This window comes from Pseudophryne corroboree, chromosome 10, assembly GCF_028390025.1.
Source record: "Pseudophryne corroboree isolate aPseCor3 chromosome 10, aPseCor3.hap2, whole genome shotgun sequence".
NCBI classification, from domain to species: domain Eukaryota; kingdom Metazoa; phylum Chordata; class Amphibia; order Anura; family Myobatrachidae; genus Pseudophryne; species Pseudophryne corroboree.
Window position 1 is genome coordinate 259211327 of NC_086453.1, and position 20001 is coordinate 259231327.

General features: G+C 40.8%; 1 protein-coding gene across 4 annotated transcripts in view; it reads left to right on the plus strand.

Annotated features, from left to right (window-relative positions):
• The first annotated feature begins 10499 nt into the window (after positions 1-10499).
• Positions 10500-20001, plus strand: part of LOC134966463 (indolethylamine N-methyltransferase-like) — a 69209-nt gene continuing 59707 nt past the window's right edge. The window contains exons 1-2 of one of the 4 annotated variants that reach the window (XM_063943222.1): positions 10508-10595; positions 10701-10760. The gene's annotated coding sequence lies outside the window, so the exon portion shown is untranslated. Of the gene's footprint in view, positions 10596-10700; positions 10761-11370; positions 11475-12982; positions 13047-20001 lie in introns of those variants that run through there. The other 3 variants (XM_063943221.1, XM_063943224.1, XM_063943223.1) reach the window with 3 other exon arrangements.

Here is a 20001-nt window from a genome sequence, read left to right on the forward strand (position 1 = left end):
TACAAAATAAAGGAAAAGAACCCCGTACAACAAATGCACATCTTGTAAATAATCCCAAAATGTGGAACATTAATAATAAATCAAAATTAAGGTTGACTAATTGGAGCCATTCAATTGAGTCCCTAGCATGAAATAATTGAGAAGAACCTCTCTCTAATGCTGGGTACACAGTGCACACTAGAAGATATATCTACTTGAGATGAGTGGGTTCAGACAGGGCACCCCTGGAATTAAACGGCAGTGCCTTTGGACTTATACAGCAGATATACAGCACCCCTGGACTTATACAGCAGATAGGCAGCACCCCTGGACTTATACCGCAGATAGGCAACACCCCTGGACTTATACAGCATAGACAGCACCCCTGTAGAATTACACGGCACAACAGACAGGCAGCAGCACCCCTGGACTTAAACAGCAGTGGGGCAGCACCACTGGACTGATAGGGCAGAGGGGCAGCACCCCATATGGAGCAGCACCCCTGCAATGATGTGGCAGACAAAGAATAGATGTGAAAAATGGAATTGTCCATGGGCCCTCCCACCCACCCTTATGTTGTATAAATGGGACATGCACACTTTAACAAACCAATCATTTCAGTGACAGGCTCTGCCACACGACTGTGGCTGAAATTATTGCTTTGTTTGGGCACCCACCATAAAAGAAGCAATTACTCTCTTCTTGCACAAACTGGCTCTACAGAGGCAAGATGTCATCCTCATCTTCATCCTCCGATTCCTCATCCCCTTCGGTGTTTACATCCTCATCCTCAACAGAAATAATTCCACACAGAATAGGTGGCTTTTTTGTTATTTTGCCCAGGCATGACAATGGGCCTTTTCATCCCATGGCCAACAACTGTCTTCACTGGTGCCTTATTCAAACAAACCACATCACCATCAGAATCCTCATTGTCCTCCTCAGCGCCAGCTACACAAATATCCTCCTCATCCTGGTGTACTTCTACAGTGACATCTTCAATCTCAGTATCAGCAACTGGACTGGTGGGGTTCCTCCCAGTACTTGCAGGGGGCGTGCAAATGGTGGTAGGAGCCTCCCCTTCCCATACACTCTTGAGAAGATCAGGCCTAGACATCGCAATCGCGGACACACTTGGCCTCTCCTTGGAGACCTGTGATATCTCTGAATGCACAAGTGTTTTATCCTGTGCTTTAAAAAGCTTTATTTTATTTTTATTTTTCGAGAGGGAGGAGGGCTTTCATCTTCATGAAAAGCTGAACCACCAGTCATGAACATAGGCCAAGGCCTTAGCCTTTCCTTGCTACTTCGTGTTGTGAATGGCACGTTGCCAATTTTGCGTTTCTTATCAGATAATTTCTTTTTTTTTTGTTATTAATTTTTGTTGCTTGGATTTTACATGCCCTTTATGACATTGGGCATTGACCTTAGCAAACAACGTTGATGGAATTGCATCATCAGTGTCATGACTGGTGGCAGCAGCAGCTTCAGCATTAGTACTAGGAACTGGAAGTGGTTCCTGATCTTTCACTATTTTTTCTTCCAAATTTGTGTACTCCATTTCACAGGACAGGACCACTTTATTATTACAGCACACAGAACAGTGCCCCTATAGTTTCACAGCACCACTGTATTTTAACAGCACCCCTGTATTTTTACAGCATACAGGACAGGGCCAGTGTACCTTTATTTTAACAACACCCCTGTATTTTTACAGCATAAAGAACAGGACCAGCATCCCTTTATTTTAACAACACCACTATATTTTTAAAGCATACAGGACAGGACCAGTGTACCTTTATTTTAACAACATCCCTGTATTTTTACAGCATACAGAACAGGGCCAGTATACCTTTATTTTAACAACAACCCTGTATTTTTACAGCATACTGGACAGGACCAGCACCTCTGTATTTTAACAACACCCCTGCATTTTTACAGCATACATGACAGGGCCCGCTTTAACCCTTTGTTTTTCTCCCCTCCCCCACCCCCATCACTGATATGGTTATCTGTTACTAGCATATAAAACTCAAGACAACTTGGTTAATTCTAAGAATTTTGTCTCTAAGGGAATATTCATGCTATGCTATTTGCACATCTAAGTCTTTTGGTTGGTGCTTTCCTGGGTGTGTAGATATTTATTTTATATGTATCTTATCATACCCCTTTTTCTTTTATTCCCCTTTTTGTACTGTGATTTTTTCCCTTTTTTTTCCTTATTCATTTGTTCATTATATTTTCTATAACACATTATAGATTGTATGTTTTACCAATGCCGTAAAGCCAAATGTGTTGATAAGTATAATATGTAATGAAAATGTTTCTCTTCAATAAAAATATTTGCATACAAAATAAAACATGTGCGTTTTTCAGCACTGTAAAAAAAATATTGTTTTGCTAGGTACAAGCTTTACATACTTCAGTGTTAAAAAACTAAAACGTGTGTTGTTCATACACTGTTACAAAATAATGTTCTACTGTGGGTGCCACCATTACTAATAGTGATGTGAATCACAGTGTTAAAAAAAGTGTGTTGTTCAGGCACTGTAAAAAAGAACATTCAGTAGGTGCCACAATTACTAATAGTGCTGTGTGTCTCAGAGGGGCACTCTGCAATTTGTAGTGATCCTATTGACCTATCGGTTCTGAGATCTCAGAGTACTGAAGTGGTCTGGTAATTGTCTTAGTATTATTATGCTCGCTGTTCCCCTGGGCACGTGAATTGTTATTCCTCTTGTCTATTTTTCCTCTCTAATGTGTCTCTTTTGTGTTGTTTCTTCTGTGTCCCCCCCCTTCCTCGTATTTTATTTTAGATTATGTTTTCTGTTTTGTATTTGGTGTTTTGTATATTGAGCTTTAAAGTATACAGCTGCTTTCCTGAGAATCTGGTGTACTAATTAGTACTCGATGATGTTTTATTTTACAGCTGTGTGTATGAATATATTCTTTATATTTTGTAATTAATAAAAAATAATGTTCCAAAAAAACAAACGTGTGTTATTTAGGTAGTGTTAAAAATTAACATTCAGTGGGTGCCACTGTTACTCACAGCAGTGTTAAATAAATGAAGTGTGATTGTTGTTCAGGCACTGCTAAAATATAATTCAGTAAATGCCACTGTTACTTACTAAGAGCAGTTCTGTGAGTTGATATGGGTCAGTTGATAGAAGAGCAGGAGTAGCAACCCAGTACTAGTGCTGTAGCTGCTGCTAGAGATGAAAGTATGACAACATCTACTAAAGGTGGTCCAGTTTGAGTCTGATATTTCTGACTGTAATCATAAAGTAATCTCCTTTGACCATTTCTTCACCCTCTGAACATATGGGGATGAGCAGTACAAGTAAAGATGGTGTCATAGAAATTGAGGATGCATCTGTGGAAGTGCAACAGTATGTAGTGAATATGTGGGGAATATTTGTGTATGGTCAATCCATGTGGAATGATCTAGCCCTGGTTTTTTGAGTGTGATGACCCATGTTATTTAGTAGTCAGAAACCACCATTACTTTATTTTTATATACCTTCATATGAAGATGATGCCCATTTTTATAACATGGCGTATGACATTTTTCACTGTTGCATGAAAAACAGAAAAAATAGCAATTTCATTATCATTTGCAGTGAGTTCATACCAAAATCTGAAAAAAAAATCTGTAAAATAATAACAAACAGTCCAGTATCAGATATCATCAGTTTGGACCAGCACATGCAATCTCCATTAATAACACCCTCATTATCAAACTCTTTAATGACTGATGGTACTGCAGTCCTTCCAAAAAAAATTGTGGGCCCAAACAAACCAAGTACTTCAACTACAGAAGTGGCAATCCCTGTCGCTGAAGTGCTTGGTTTGTTAAACTGTGTATGTTCTTTCTAAAATACAACATAAGGGAGGGAGGGCCCAAGGACAATTCCATCTTTCATCACTTTTCTTTTCATAATATGCTTTATTTGTGTGGGGTATTGGAGATGGACTTTTCTGCAAAGACAAACATGTTTATTGGTTATTGATCTAATACATTACTAAGTTGCAACACATTTTTAACCAGAAAAGAAGGATTCCTGGCAGGGGTTGAAAAAGACTCCAAGAAAATGAACTAGTTGTGGCTGAGTTGAAAACTCCAAATCAGCCTAAATTTATATTTTTTGATTAAAAATATTCTAAATTAACTAATCAATCAATAAATCAATCAATCAATCAACCAACCAATCAACTTACATTTTCTTAATCAATTATTTTAAATAGTCAATCAATCAATCAATCAATCAATCAACCAGTCAATCCTTTACTTGCCTTCAAGTTCATATATACTCCACCCCCATTTCCTTGTACTGCTCTCAGACCTCTGATCTAAAGTAAAGTAGTTCTTGATTAATTAAAGCATTCTTGGTTTCTATGGGGTGGTATAGTTTATTTAACTTCAGTCCTGTCTTCCACTGCTGTGCTGTGTGCTTCATAGATTAGCAAGATTATTTTAAACTGCTGTGTGTTTGTGCCACTGCTCTGTTGCTTACATTAGACATCCACCCTTTGGAAGTATCGGTAAAAAATATTGTGAACTGTGAGGTGGTCAGAATTGACTGGAAATGAGTGGAAATTAATGTTTTTGAGGATGATAATACAGTAGGAGAAAAAACAAGCACAAATTACATGATTTAAGCTGTTTTTAGCATTTAAAAAACCTAGACCCAATCCCAACACACAGAGGTTGTCACACATCTCTAATTGGGACAACAGTGGTATTGTTATACATATACTGTATGCTGGAACAGCAGTGTTATTGTTATATTTTTTGGGACAGCAGTGGTATTTTTATACTGAGAAAGCAGTTATACAGGTTGAGTATCCCATATCCAAATATTCAGAAATACAGAATATTCCAAAATACGGACTTTTTTGAGTGAGATAGTGAAACTTTTGTTTTTTGATGGTTCAAGTTACACAAACTTTGTTTAATACACAGTTATTGAAAATATTGTATTAAATGACCGTCAGTCTGTGTGTATAAGGTGTATATGAAACATAAATGAATTGTGTGAATGTAGACACACTTTGTTTAATGCACAAAGTTATAAAAAATATTGGCTAAAATTACCTTCAGGCTGTGTGTATAAGGTGTATATGAAACATAAATGCATTCTGTGCTTAGATTTAGGTCCCATCAGCACGATATCTCATTATGGTATGCAATTATTCCAAAATACGGAAAAATCCGATATCCAAAATACCTCTGGTCCCAAGCATTTTGGATAAGGGATACTCAACCTGTATTGTTAAAAATACCTGCACATATATATATAGAATTGCACAGTCTGGCACTCAATAAATCTCTATTAATTCTTACCCCGGTGTCCAAGTCGAAGGCACTACATCCGCAAATTTAGAGAGAGCAATGGAGATGGCACTCTGAGGATTTTTCAGAAAAAATTATATTCAGACATAAATATAAATCATAACGTCAATTTTTTGGTACATGTTGCACCGTCTTCAGTATGCATAATAGAAATGCAAACAGAAATGTTTGTCTGTCATTTCAGTTTATATTTCTATTATGCATCCTGAAGACTGTGCGACATGCACCGAAACGTTGAACTTATGATTTATATTTTTGTCTGAATATATTTTTTTCTGAAAAATCCTGAGTGCTGTCCCCCCCATTGCTTGCTCTCTCTCTAAAGATATATATACATATATATATATGCAAAAGCCCTCACTCACTAACTGACTGATTGACACATCACTAATTATCTTACTTCCCAATGTGTTAGGAAGCTGAAATTTAAGGTATTCTTCAGGTGGGAAATAGGAAGACTACGGAATTAGAATTTTAATAAACCTCCCCAAAGGGAATGAAAAGGTGGTTGACATAATGACATCATCAGTGCCGTAACTAGACATTTTAGCGCTGTGTGCAAGAAACGGCATTGGCACCCCCCCTTAACGTAAACCGGCGGAAGTGCGCGCCGTAGGTGCGCGAAAAAAATACAGGGGTGTGGCTTCATGGGAAAGGGGTGTGGCCACAACTTAATACCAATTCATACAATGGTGCACAGTAGTCTCCATTATTCAAATTACGCCGCACAGTAGCACCACTACACCAGGTAGTGCCCCTTTTTCACATTACAGCAGACAGATTCCCCTTTTTACACATTACGGCAGACAGCGCCCCCATTTTACACATTATGGCAGACAGCGTCCCCTTTTTTATACATTACGGCAGACAGCGTCCCCTTTTTACACATGACGGCAGACAGTGTCCCCTTTTTTACACATTACGGCAGACAGCGTCCCCTTTTTTACACATTACGGCAGACAGAGTCCCCTTTTTTACACATTATGGCAGACAGCGTCCCCTTTTTTACACATTACGGCAGACAGCGTCCCCTTTTTACACATTACGGCAGACAGCGTCCCCGTTTTTACACATTACGGCAGACAGCGTCCCTTTTTACATATTACGGCAGACAGCGTCCCCTTTTTACACATTTCAGCAGACAGCGTCCCCTTTTTACACATTACGGCAGACAGCGTCCCCTTTTTACACATTACGGCAGATAGCGTCCACCTTTTACACGTTACGGCAGGCAAAGTCCCACCTTTACACGTTACGGCAGGCAGAGTCCCCCTTTTACACGTTACGGCAGGATAGGTCCCCCTTTTACACATTATGGAAGGCAGAGTTCCCCGTTAACACAGTATGGCAGGCAGATTCCCCCTTACACCCCCCCCCCCACTTACCCTCAGAGTGTAGTGTAGTGTAGTGTAGTGTAGTGAAGTGTACTGTGGTGTAGTGTAGTGTAATATACTGTAGTGTAGTGTACTGTAGTGAAGTACAGTTCATTGAGATCCCACACGCAGGACAGCTATCAAATGTAGCACCCCAAGCCACAGGCCAGCATTCTTACCAGTTTCAACTTTTTAGGCCTGCTTGGGCAGCCAATGCTTGGCGCAGTGCAGCTGGTAGCATCCCTCAAGTACCACTATGAAGACTGACACAAAGTCCCCGATGCCATGGTAACGGCCTGCAGAGAGCTTCTCCTCCATCCTCAGCAGTAATATGTGGGCGGTGGAAAGGTACATGGCTCGCGGGAATGCAGCATCTCTCCCGCCACATCCTGCTCCCTATCGACGGGTTCCGGGATCACAGCGGGCGCATGTTATCAGAAGCTAGTCTGTGCTCCCCTTCATTGGCTGCCGCCACCGCTGCCATAGTAACCGGCCAGGGACGGGGCAGAGAACACAGGACAGCTAGCACTGCGCGCTGTACTGTATATCAGTAGCAGTGCACCCGGGAGAGAAGGAGTCAGGTGCACTGCTACTGTTATACATTGCGGTGGGTGGAAGAGACTCAGCGGCACAGATAGGTGATCGCGGGGTGAGGTGGACGGTTGCGCCCACAGACCAAGTGCGCTGTGTGCAATGCACTCTCCGCACTGCCCTAGTTACGGCGCTGGACATCATCACCGATGACAACGATAACGCCCAAACGGACAATCAGATCAAAATTTGGATTGCTCCTCCAGTGGGTAGAATATTAATAACTACAAAAATGGTCCTGTCACTTTTTACCTTATCTCTCACTGACTGACTGAATGACTGACTGACTGACTGACTTACTCATCACTAATTCTCTTACTTCCTGATATATTAGGAAGGTGAAATATAACATACGTATTCTTCAAGTGGGAAATAGGAAAACTATGTAATTAAAATTTTAATAAACTTCCCCTAAGGGAATGAAAAAGGGGGTTGACACAATGACGTCATTACCAATGCCCAAACAATCATTTGCATCAAAATTTGGGTTGCACCTCCAGTGGGTATAATTTATTAAACTACAAAATTGGTCCCGTCACTTTTTACCGTATCTGCTGCTGGTGCTCCTCGGGTAACACCAATAACCATGGATTAATATTGACTTATGTTAAGATGTCTCAAATTTACATCTCTATAGATTTACCAAATATTTAACACTCATTTATGTTAACAACAATGAAAATCAGAAACACCTGTGCGAAGAACGGGTAGAAAAGCTAGTACATATATCTTTAAATAAATGGTGGTATACAGCGCTCCACCCTTAGTCATCAATTAATGAGACATAGTTAAAGTTCTTTATAGGCCTTAATAGTTTGCCACAATATAGCATAGTCCTTGAACTCAATTTCCAATAAGACAGCTGCTTAGCAGGAAATGGGCTCACACAGCTCATTGAGCTTCCCTGCAGCCCCGTCTCCACCTCCTTGCTCCTCCTTCAGCCCCCCGTAGGGATGGCCATTGGTGTTTAACCATCAATGGTTACCATTGATGGTAATTTTGCAGGTAACCATGGATGGTTATACACTATGTAATGTATAACCATCAATGTTTTTTCACTAACTGGCCCATGGGCCAATCACAACAACGTGGGTGGGGATTTGCAGTGCCAGGGGGTAGAGCTATATTCCGTGTTTCAGCACTTGGTAGAAGAAGAAAAAAGAACCATCGGGTGTATCTGTTACATCAATGGTGGGAAAACATCTGTTTCTTCCCCCTAAATGGCTAAAGTATTCAACATTGACCCTAAACCATTGAGGTTTTTGGAACATCTATGGTCGATGGCCATCCCTAGTCCCCAGCAAAACATGCTGGCCAAACACAGACACACTGTGATACAGTGCTCACCTGTGGCTGCAGAAACTCACAGTGCTCATTGCAGCTGAGTCTCCCCCCAAGTCTCTGCCTCCCCAGCTAGGGATGGCCATCAGTGTGGTTGAAAAATGGCAAGTGGCCATCGATGGTAGCCATCTATGCAATGGATGATGATCAAAGGCTTCACCAACTGATGGTCATCCCTGTTCTTTCACTAACTGGCCCATGGGCCAATTAGAACCAGAGGATGGGGCTTTTCAGGTGTTGGGGTGGAGCTATGCTCTGCATCATGGCTCATTGTACAAAAAAAAGAATTTGGTTATGCTGTGCCATCGATGGAAACCATCTGGTTCTCCCCCATAAATGGCAAAAGTATTCTACATCAGCCATAATCCATCGATGGTTATGAATTGTCTATAGCCATCCCTGTCCCCAGCTACACAAACACAGACTCGATCACCCAGGCATGGCTACAGTGATCACTCATCCATGGCTGCAGGAGTTCCCAGGGCTCCCTGCAGCCTCACTTCACCTGCAATCTCTCCCCTTCTCCCCCTGTGAAAATTGTGCCTGGCTTCCATTCCCAGTAATCTGTCACGCATAGCTGCAAGTGCTGATAGAACTCATTGCAGCCCTTCCTCCTCTGCACTGTCTCTCTCCTACATTATATGCAGAGATGTGCCTGCAATTAGTGGTGGATTTTACCAATGGGATACAGCCCCAGCAGTAAAATCCACCACTTTTGAGAGCTCAGCTGAGCCAGTTGCAGTCTGTGTCTTCCTATTGGAAGTCCTACCTGCCAGTCATCTGCAGGACATGCAGTTCCATTGGGGGTGTTTCCTCCTTCCGAGACTGCCAGACCATGCTCCGATTAGCAGAGAGCTGACTTCCTCTACGAAGCCACTACCTGCTTGATCACCAGTCCAATCTGCCTGCAATGGGCTGAAGCCAAAGCAGTCCAAAGCTGGGGGTTTGCCCATTCACATTCAAGCAGCCATTTTTGTGCAGGTGCAGGTCCCTGCACCTGCCAGATCCACTGTATAGGAACCGTGATCCGGCTGACCTGGGGGCCATCTCTCTCCTCTCCCTCTCTGGCATGGGCAGTGGCTGTCCCCTGCCCCAAAAAGGTAGGAGCTTCCGATGCCTGTATTATATTAGCACCAAACTTGTGGCTCTGTGAACTAAATGATATTGCACTTACCAGATAAGTGCAATCATAGTGTATAAAATAATGTTATTTGTGCACTGTGATTGCACTTATCTGGTAAGTTCTGCATTTTTTGGAGGAACTTCAATTCTCAGAGCTCCAAGTTCTGTCCTAATATCCACTGCAGACACTCATGTACACAGCAATGCAGCTCCTACTCCAAATGCATCAGCGATGTGTGATTGGGCGATCCTCATAGGAACACCCACACACTGCTGTTATCTGAAAAAAATAAATTTTGTTACTAATGTAGTGTTTAATAAATATTAGAAATAGTTTTAAATACAAAAAGTTTGTGTGCTTTCTCAGTAATACAATAGGTATGAATAGGCTGCTCATTTCCCTTTTAACGTAATAGGCATCACATTAGTTATGTAGAAAAAAAGTAGCACTTTATTCTAACCCAAAAGCAGCTTCCAACTCAAACTAAATATAAATTAAATTAATTAATTTGATAAATTTCCCCTTTTAGGTGTTTCTAAAGAAAAATATATATTTTTTTAAATAATATCGTGTTGGACAACTTGTATAGTTAAATAGATGTTTTAACCTAATTCAATCATACAAAAAATGCCAATTTCTGAGCGATTTTTGGAGAAAGTCAGCTAAGTGGTTAAGTGCATGCTTAGAGATGGAAAGGTCTGTAGGCTGCCAAAACTGTATCATGTGATTAACTTGGCAATCCAGCAAGAGCTACAAATCTTCCATGTAAACACGGCAAAGTCAAAAGATATTTTGCTATTAACTTCATACAGGACAGCTAGTCCTAAGAGAGGTAAGAATTGTGTAATTCCTATAAATAATATGTATTGAGCTTTTTTTTAAAAACAAAACAATTGTTGATGATTATAGGCTTGAAAAGCAATTCATTGTCTTCTAGACACTGAAGTGGTGAGAACTGTATAAGCTTATACTGCCTACCAGGTTTTTCTGAGAGCAGGTCAGTAGGTATTTATTAAGAAAACTTTTTTATTCACTTTTTTTGAGCGTGATTATAGTAACCGTATAGTTTGGCATGTGAGGATGGCATTGGTATAAGTTTGTACAAGAATGTTTAGCTCTCAGGTTCAGAATGTCAGTAATTGTCATTAGGGGACAAGCATAAAACATAAACTGCATAAAACCTTTACAGCAGAAATTGCTACAACCTAAAATGCTGCACAAATGCTCTTTTGAGATTTCATGCACCTACTTTTATCACAAACGCACATAGTTTTGCTAGTAAGTAATCTGCAGGGTTGCTAAATTTCTACAATCTGATAGATTTGATCTGATTGAGACTATTCTTACTTAGAGTTCTATCAGTGATGTGTGGTGGGGTGAGGCAGGTGGGGCAGAGCCTTTCCTGTCATACGAACGTTTGCACCAGATGTTTCATAGGCAAACGTAGAGGGGGGGTTCCGGTTGCCTGGAAAACCCCCTCCTCTTGGCAAGTGGCTCAAATTATGACAACAATAGCAATAGTATATAATACAATTACTAGAACTGCTGCCACATCATGCAGTTTAAGGGACAGAGCAGAGCTGCTGCACATGCCCAGAGGTAGCAGCTTCTGTTAGCAAGTTTTTCTGTGTTAGGTGGATCTGAGTCCTCAAACAGTGCACTGGACCAGAGAGTAGCTACCAGGAAGAATAGACAGGAGCCTTACCATCAGGTGGGAGAATGTGGGCTTAGATAGTGCAGTACTGGTTCTATTATGTTTGTTATTCATTAATTTATATATTTATTATAGTATGTTTAACTTTTCCTGACCACTTATCTTATTTATATTATTTAAATATTTGATACAGCCTATATTGTAGACCATCTATAGTATTAAATATTAATACTGTATTCCATACAGTATCCAATGTATAAATAGACCAATATTTACATTAATGTCTAGGGTTGTTACTAGGTTCTTCTGGAGCTCCCCCAGACTCCCGTACTTGCTCCCATGTTCTGCAGAGTGGGAGATTGTGGACTGAATTTGGAAATCCCCCTCTAGAAATCCTGTGTTTGCCACTGGGTTTGACTGGATAAAGTACATGAAAAATACAAAGGATATGTTAGAAATATCTTATTTGTATTATTCTAATCATTTTTACAGTCAAAAAAAGTGTCTCACCGGCCTAACGTTTCAGCACATCTCTGATCAAAACTTACCAAATTTGTAGGAGTTTATACTGCTGCACCTTTGCATAATAACCACATGAACCCTTTGGCACATATATTGTGTGTAAATCTGGCTCTGGTACTAGCCAGTGCCTCCTGAGCCAATTACCATAGTGCACGTCCCTGGGGTCTATGTACTAAGACTTGGAGAAAGATACAGTGGATGTAGATACAAATAACTACCATGTTATAGACTGTGTTTAAAAAATGACAGGAGCTGGTTGGTTCGGTTTGTACTTATCCGGGTCCACTTTCTCTTCTCCAAGGCTTTGTACATAGACCCCAGATTCTTCATCCACTTTCTTACTCTCTAAAGCTTAGTACATAGACCCCCCCCCCCCAATCTCTATCCACTTTCTCACTCACCAAGGCTTAGTACATAGATCCCTTAGGGTCTGATTCTGAGTTGGGAAAAAAGCAAAAAATATTTTATTTGGAACAAACAATTTTGCAATGCAAGGGGTGGAAATACGTGTATTATTTTTGCATACAGGGTAAATACTGGCTGCGTTTGTATTTAGTTCACAAATGCTGAACAGCTTTATTATTACACTGAAATTTAGATTTAAGTTTGGACACACCCCTTTCCAGTCTAAATCTGTCTGCACATATTAAATCTGCCCCACTTGCAGTACAACATGGTTTTCCAAGTTACAAAGTTACTATTTGTTTTACCCCTAACTCAGAATCAGCCACTTAGTGGGACTTGAGGCCCTATTTATCAATTACTATTTGTGTGCAATTGTTTCATGTGTTTGGCTCCACAGTCCAGTGCGCTCCATCTGGTGCTGTATTACTCCTATCACCAGTTACTACTACTGGGCACTTTCCACAGTTTCCAGTGTGTTTCGTTGATACTTTCCAACTTCCTGGCTGATTTCTCAAGGTGGGACTAGACACACCCTTTGGACAGAGTACAACACGCCCCCATGGTGGTGCACCACACATTGCGTGGCACATCCTACTGTAAACTCCCTGATACTAGTTTCCAAAACCATTCCAAACCCCAGGGATCTGAGTACACCTTAGCTGCTGCTCGGATGTACCCGCCAGACTCGGAACCCACAGCGAGGTCAGACATCATCCTCCCACCATCAGATTCTCGCAGGAGTTGGATTTTATATAAGGTGTCGCAGCCAGGGCTTGGTGCCATTTCAAAGAAACGCACATTGCTGTATGCTGCACTGACTCCATTGGTTGTGTGCGGTGTGCATATTCCAAAGTGGCTCTACTATATGGGGAATGCTGCTGTATGCTGCGCTATACTCTGCTGTATTGTGCTGTGCCCAGACTCACCAGTGGCTGTGCAGTATAGTGACTGTGTATTGGGGGCATGCTGCATGCTGCTTTATGCTGTGTTAATCTCTGGTATATTGTGCTGTGTCCAGACTCACAAGTGGCTATGGAGTATTGTGACTGTGTATAGGGGGCACGCTTCACGCTGCTGTGTGCTGCGCTATACTCTGCTGTATTGTGCTGTGTCCAGACTCACAAGTGGCTTTGCAGTATAGTGACTGTGTATTGGGGGCAAGCTGCATGCTGCACTATTCTCTGCTCTATTGTGCTGTGTCCAGACTCACAAGTGACTGTGCTCTGTGTAGTGACTATACAGGGGCACGCTGGGTATGCTGCACTGTACTGTACTGTAAATTGTACTGTTTGGTATGCTGTAACCTACTGCGCTTTGTTCTCATGCATTAATAATAAGCCCTTGATTCATGCAGTTTTAATGGAGCTGCAAGTTAAACAATAGAAATAAAATATCTATTGCTTGTACTTGTACTGTTTGGTGCACTTTGTTCACATGCATTAATAATAAGCCCTGTGATCCACACAGTTTTAACAGAGCTGCAAGTTAATAAAATAGAAACATATATATCTATTACAGGTTGAGTATCCCATATCCAAATATTCCGAAATACGGAATATTCCGAAATACGGACTTTTTTGAGTGAGAGTGAGATAGTGAAACCTTTGTTTTTTGATGGCTCAATGTACACAAACTTTGTTTAATAAACAAAGTTATTAAAATATTGTATTAAATGACCTTCAGTTTGTGTGTATAAGGTGTATATGAAACATAAATGAATTGTGTGAATGTAGACACACTTTGTTTAATACACAAAGTTATAAAAAATATAGGCTAAAATGACCTTCAGGCTGTGTGTATACGGTGTATATGTAACATAAATGCATTCTGTGCTTAGAGTTAGGTCCCATCACTATGATATCTCATTATGGTATGCAATTATTCCAAAATACGGAATAATCTGATATCCAAAATACCTCTGGCCCCAAGCATTTTGGATAAGGGATACTCAACCTGTACTTGTACTTGGTGTACAAAAAACTAAAAACCACTAAGGTAGTAGAATAAACTGTGTGTTCAGAAACAGAAATGTCAAAAATGCCTGAGCGGAGTACAAGTGTGTCCTCGAGGGCTTTATGTGAGCCTGACCTTGCTGATACTGTATTCGCAGAGAAGCCATCATCCACCATTTCTGTTCCATCCACAAATGTGGGTTTAAGCCGCAGAAGTATAGTTGATGACATAGAAATTGTGGATGCCACAACGGAATTGCAAGAGGACGAGGGGGATATTTGTGTAATGAGGATGAGCATGTTGTTTGTTTAAGTCAGGCACCAGTGGAAGCTGCTCTTGGCCATGATAAGAAGATGGCCATTGCCTTGACTGGACATAGGACCAACAAATATACCTCTTATGTGTGAAATTATTTTTACCCAAATCCTGAGAACCTTTGACCTGTTACATCATTTGCAGCTCATGCTCAACGCTTGATAAATTTTTAATAACATCATAAACTGGTGCAAAAAAATAACAACAAGCAGTCCAGCATCATATAGCCCCCTTATCTCAACTAGATCCCAGCACCTGCAATCTCCACCGCCAACACCTTCATCCTCAATATCCTCAGTAATGATCAGAGGTAGTCCTGCATCCAATTTGTTAAGGCTAGGTGACTCCTCCCCATTCCAGGATTCCCCAAAAGAATCCTTAAGTGCTAGGCCTGCCGCTGCTGCTGCTGGGGATAGATATTAATCACCACTAGAATAAGACTACTAGTAGTATTGTAAAAAAACAATATTGACTGTAAAATCATCCTTTGCAAGGCGAAGCAAGTATGACATTTTTCACAGAGCCACACAGCGGATCACTGATACCAACATGGCTATGCTAGTTTTAGGTCTGCGTCCAATATCCGCCATTAATGCAGTAGGTTTTGCACAGTTAAACAAGGTCCTTTGTCCCCGGTACCAAATTCCATCTCGTTCCATTTTAGCTGAAAACCCATTCCTCAGCTATATGAGGACATTAGAAAAACCTAATTATTAGCCCACAAAATGCCACTGTCCACATAACCACAGATACTGTATGTGGACAAGTGGTAGTGGGCAAACTAAAGATTACATGACTGACAGCCCACTGGGTGCGTGAATTGCTTTCAGCAGAAGCAGTATCTAACAAATGCCAACTCATTCATATGCAGGCTACTCAGATTCAATAAGACACATACTGCTGACAACCTCTTAGAAAAATTAAGGGAAATCATAGAGACATGGCCTACCCCATTTGGACTCTGCAAAATTTGTGATTTCTGATAATGTCACAAATATTGTGAAAGCATAACAGCTGGGTGAATTCAAACACATACCCTATTTTGTTCACACAATCAACTTAGTGGAACAAGGTTGTTTATTTTTTTAAATACATATGCTGATATGCTGTCTATGGCCCCAAAAAATTTGGGACATTTTCGGCATTCAGCAAAAGCATGCAGGAAATTGCAGCACCTGCAAGAACAGTTTAATTTGCCCTGCCATCAACTGAAGCAAGAGGTGGAAACAAGGTGGAACTCCACCCTTTATATACTTCAGCGGATGAAGGAAGAGCACAAAGCCATCCATGGCTATACAACAAACTATGACATTGGGAAAGGAGGAGGAATATACCTTAGCCCAGCACAGTGGAGAGTACTTTCTGTGCAAGGTAGTTAAACCCTTTGAAGTAGCCACCTGTGAATAGAGTGCTGACACTTTTAGCTTGAGTAAGGGGATTCCCCTAATTAGGCTTTTGGAAAATCAACTGGACAAAATGAAGAAGTAGATTAAACAAAGTGACTCTGCAAAGTATGCTGGATCTCAAGTCTTTTATTCACTTCCCCAGGATCCACAGGTTGCCAATATCTTGAAATCTGTCCACTACCTTTTAACAACCATGCTTGATCCTACAGTAGGTTTAAGCTGAAGGCTGTGTCTTTCATCCCAATAAACCCAGATGTTAAGAGATACAAAGAGCTCCTACTGAGCAAGCTAGCAGCTCAAGTGACACATAGCACTACGACACCTTATTCATTTTCTTCAGCAGCAACCAGGGGTATATTTACTAAAATTCGATTTTGGAGTTCAAAGGAATTTGGCATTTGCTTTCCATTCAATTTCCATTTGATTTGAATTTGAAAAGATTTACTAAAGACCAAATTGAATGTCAAATTGATTCTCAAGCCAAATTCAACTCACATCCCAAAAGAAATTGAATTTGTGAAAAACATTGATGTTTTTCCATAGCCCAACATAGAATCCCCTCATTTACTAAAATTTGATTTTCAAATCTATTTGAAATAAAACATCAAAATCCAACCTCAAATTCCCGTTTCAATTTTGGCTTCTAAACACCATTCTAATGGTAAGAAATCGAGAGTGATGACTTTTTTTTTAAACAACAATTTTTTATTCATATTAAAGAAGCAATCCATCATAATAACAATTACAATTACAGTGAATATGGCAAAAGGGGTTCAGCAATATGGATTAGAGCCAGCTTGAACCTGGCTAGGAATAATGTCCTTGGGTGAACAGTAATAGGAAAACAACTCTCGCATAATAGAAGATGTAAATGTAGAAGGAAGGAAATATCCAAAACTGGTTTGAAAGGCCAATAGGATCACCTGTTATCACACTAATATAATAGAGTTCCGAGCGACAAGTCAGAAATAACATCGAACATATAAACATAAAGGACATATGAATTTTTGCAAAAGATAAAATAAAGAAATCAACATAAAAGAGAGGGAGGGGTTTGGAGTGGGGAAGGAGACATAGATATTCGTGATGTGGGGTGGAAAAAGCTTGAGCAGCTCACAGAAGTGATGCCTTTTAAGTACCCAAAAGCATGTGGGGCAGTGTGAAATAGTAATAATGGATGTCCATGGTTATGGTATGTTGTGCACCTACCTGCACAATGCAAATCCTCACCTTAGATAATCCTGGAGGATCAATCAGGGCACCATCAACAGCTGCATGAGTTGAATAGTACACATATTTATACTTATAGACATCATACTTATTCCATGAATGTGCGATAGCACCAGAGCACACTATTGGGCATTTTGGCTGGATGATATAATGAATTTTAAAATCATGAGTTTTGTAACTGGCTATCATAGGTTCAACCTATGATGCCTACATTCTCAGCATTTCATCCCAGTCTGTAAAAATTCTTGTGGGACAAATGTCAGAGGCATGGTTCTTGTGTAAGATACCAGTATATGCTAATAAAGCACCTAATAGTAATTGTTACTGTATTGTTCTAATTTGTTTCCCTTCCACCAAAAAAAAGTGATTTAGGTTATGGCTCCTGGCTTCTGACTCCATTGTCAAATCCACAAACTCCTGCTGAGCATACGTATAAAGAGCCACATACTGTATACTGTAGCTACCCAACCCATGACAGAATGCACCTTTGGTTTATTTAATATATATATATATATATATATATATATATATTCAGAAGACATATTATTATGTTATTTGGCAAAAGTGTTTGATATTGTGCTCTGCTGCCATCTATTGCATAATCGCACATTAAATAAACCACTCCACCCAGATTGTGCAATAAATAGGGAGCATGCAAAGGTTTTTTTTTAACCAACAACTGACTATGTGTGCACAGAAAGTGGAATACTGCCATGTAGGCAGATTAGAGCTATGCTTATTGTCAACTATTTCAGCTGTATTTTAAAAAGATTTAATCATCAGTTAGGTTTTCATGTATAAAACAGTGTAAAGAGAGCTTCCCCTTTAATTAGTGTGCATGTGATACATTTGGACCAAATGGAAACAATGAGGAAGTTCTGTTCGATTTTACATTCAATTTTACTGGGGTTTTTAATGAGGATTTCGATTTTGGAAGGGATTTCATAAATTCAACTCAAAATCCCTTCCAAACATGAATACACGTTGAATTCAATTTGAAAATCAAATGCAAAATCAATTTTTCGTAAATGAGGGATTTTTTAAGGATTTTAGAAAATCAAAAATAATCGATTTCAATTGATTTTTGAAGATTCATAAGCTGATTCCAAAATCGAATTTTAGTAAATATACCCCCAGGAAAAAAACTCAGCTTCTCCAAAAGACCAAGTGGTAATGCAGATAAAGCAACACAACATTTTGACATCTGGTCGGGTCTAAAAGATTTGTCCAACATTAGTGATATATCTACCGTAACTCCATCTGACATGATTACGATCCAAATAATGGTGGAGGATTATTTTCATGACACCATACGAATAAGCATCTCACAGAGGCCCTTCGAGTGCTGGAAGATAAAAAGAGGCAATTTAGAGGCCCTTGTACAAACTGTCTTTGCATTACTTAAGCTGTCCACCCCCTGGTGTCCACCCTCAGGGCCGGCTCACGGCATTTTTGACTTGAGCTGCTGCGCAGGGCGCCACCCTTAAAGGGCACCGCGCGCTGGCGCAGCCATGTCAGAGCCTGGAGCAGGCCCTGTCCTGTAGCCTGCTGTCCTCCCGCTTGTATAGTGAGCTGTGCGCGCTATGCGGCGCCGGCGTCTGATGTCAGACACCGGCGCCACACAGCGCGCACAGTTCTGTTTCAGACAGCGGCACGCACAGCAGCACTCCCCCTCCCTCGGCACAGCAGGTACTGGGGGCATATGTGGCACTGTGGGGAGGCATTTATCTGGCACTGTGGGGGGCATTTATCTGGCACTGTGGTGGGCATTTATGTATCTGGCACTGTGGGGGCATTTATGTATCTGGCACTGCTGGGGGGGCATGTCATGTGCATTTGGCACTGCTGGGGGGGCATGTCATGTTATGTGCATTTGGCACTGCTGGGGGGCATGTCATGTGCATTTGGCACTGCTGGGGGGCATGTCATGTCTATCTGGCACTGCACTACTGTAGACATTATGTGTAGCTGGCACTATACTGGAGATATTGGGGGTAATTCTGAGTTGATCGCAGCAGCAAGTTTGTTAGCAATTGGGCAAAACCATGTGCACTGCAGGGGGGGCAGATGTAACATTTGCAGAGAGAGTTAGATTTGGGTGGGTTATTTTGTTTCTGTGCAGGGTAGATACTGGCTGCTTTATTTTTACACTGCAATTTAGATTTCAGTTTGAATACACCCCACCCAAATCTAACTCTCTCTGCACATGTTATATCTGCCCCCCCTGCAGTGCACATGGGGGGTAATTCCAAGTTGATCGCAGCATGATTTTTGATAGCAATTGGGCAAAACCATGTGCACTGCAGGGGGGGCAGATATAACATTTGCAGAGAGAGTTAGATTTGGGTGGGTTATTTTATTTCTGTGCAGGGTAAATACTGGCTGCTTTATTTTTACACTGCAAATTAGATTGCAGATTGAACACACCCCACCCAAATCTAACTCTCTCTGCACATGTTATTTTTGCCTCCCCTGCAGTGCACATGGTTTTGCCCAATTGCTAACAAAAATCCTGCTGCGATCAACTTGGAATTACCACCATGGTTTTGCCCAACTGCTAACAAACTTGCTGCTGGGATCAACTCAGAATTAGGCCCATTGTAGTGTAAGGAACACTACTGTAGCTGTTATGTGTAATGCTGCTAATTGTGTGCGTAGAGGGGGTGTGAAAATATATTTATTTATTTATAGTTTGATAACATGAAGTTGTGAGGTCCCACCCACTTTCCAGAGGCCACACCCACTTTTCCAGG